Below are 1,812 nucleotides of genomic sequence, written 5' to 3' on the forward strand. Positions count from 1 at the left end.
GAGCAATGTATAATCCAAAGCAAAATTCCTCGTGTGTGTCCTCATACTTGGCAAATAAAGCTGATTCTGATTCTGGTACTGTCCATTGTGATGAATTATCTTTACCAAGGCAACCCTCAAGTAAAATTTGATTCTTATGCTATACAGAAATGAATGGAAACCAGTGAAAAACAAAAATCAAAACGACCACACACGCTTTGGAAAATGTTTAAAAGTATGCCTGTAGCAAATGTATTAAAAATGAATTGCACTAGTTTGGATGTCTGTTGGTTCATACTGTACTGACGTGAGTGCCATTTGTTCCTCCCTGGGTAACCAGTTTACATGAGGCTTCGGTGCCAGCAGTGTTTTTCAGATGGTGAAACAGGTCTGCTGTGTGAACACTGGTGAAAGGCCACTGGGAAAATCTTTAGCACTGGTCAGGCAACTTGTTTTAACAGAGACTGAAGCCTTTTTATCTCAAGTGAAAGTTTTTTAACAAGGCAGTAACCTCCTGCAGACATTACAGTGCACATTTAACATTTACTGTAAAGGCAGTTTTTACTTGGCTTCCTGTATTCTCTGAGACCGGAGAATGTAGTAATGGACACTGTTTTCTGTCTGTAGGATCATCTAAGTGGTTTGGCTATGACACATTCATAGCCTAGCTTTACTTTTGTTTCAGTTTCCTCCCCGTATTTTCCACGATGACTAAGCTAGAAGCCTTTCAGACGGAGACACTCTGTTTCCGGCTTTTGTATTCACCGTGTGCTCTCTGTGTGAAATCTGACGTCAAAGAAAAATATTCTGTATTTCCTTTCCTTTCTGCAAATGAGCCAAAAAAAAGTACCATCCTAACATATGAAATTCAAAGGTCTGGGTACAACACAATCATTGGTTTAGCCATTATTTTTGCACCAATGCTGTTTGTTAATTTTAGCCCTGTTTTTAGTTTTTTTCATTTTGTAGCCTTCTTTCTCATTTCACAGCTGGCATGGTTTATTTTTCTCTAATTAGTAGAGACCATGTATTGTTTTTTTTCTGTTCCTGAACTTTTTGTGCCACAGCAACACAGGTGTGACATTTTCATAGCATTTAACTTGATGCCATAGGTTTTTATTGTTTCCAGTCATGGCCTGTGCTGACTCTTTTACTTGTCCCACATGCATTCAAATTTTGGGGTTTAGCTTCTACTGTTACCGTTTTCTAGCTAGATGGAAGCCTTGGGGAAGACCCAGGACTAGGTGAAGGGATTATATCGCCAACTTGGCCTGGGAACGCCTTGGGATCTCCCAGTTGGAGCTGGGGTCCCCTGCTGGAGCTGCTGCCCCGCGACCCGACACCGGATAAGCAGACGAAGATGGATGGATGGATGGATGGATGGATGGATGGATGGATGGATGAATGTTACCGTTTTCCAAATGTCATCAAATCCCATAACAAAAACCAGCAATGCTATAGTCTTTCTCATCACTTTCTGACCTTCATACCATGTGACAAATGTATATTGTAATATGAGTGCATGCGGTATGTGCGGGATTAACTCAAACATTATGTGTTCATGTTAAAGAAGGAACAGTATGGCTCAATGATGTGTTTATGATCACATCGTTTATTTCTATTCACAGCAAAATAAGATTCCTCTACCTGCGTGTTACCAATCATTCTTCACTAACCACATCCCCGCAGGTCAGGGTGAACATCAAGAAAACAGAAGAGATGCTATTTACGAGATGCTAAATTCTATTTATGTTATTATTATTATTATTATTATTATTATTATTATTATTATTATTATTATGACTGTTACTATTGACTGGTGCTGAGAGAGTG

This window comes from Etheostoma spectabile, chromosome 7 (assembly GCF_008692095.1).
Source record: "Etheostoma spectabile isolate EspeVRDwgs_2016 chromosome 7, UIUC_Espe_1.0, whole genome shotgun sequence".
Taxonomy (NCBI): domain Eukaryota; kingdom Metazoa; phylum Chordata; class Actinopteri; order Perciformes; family Percidae; genus Etheostoma; species Etheostoma spectabile.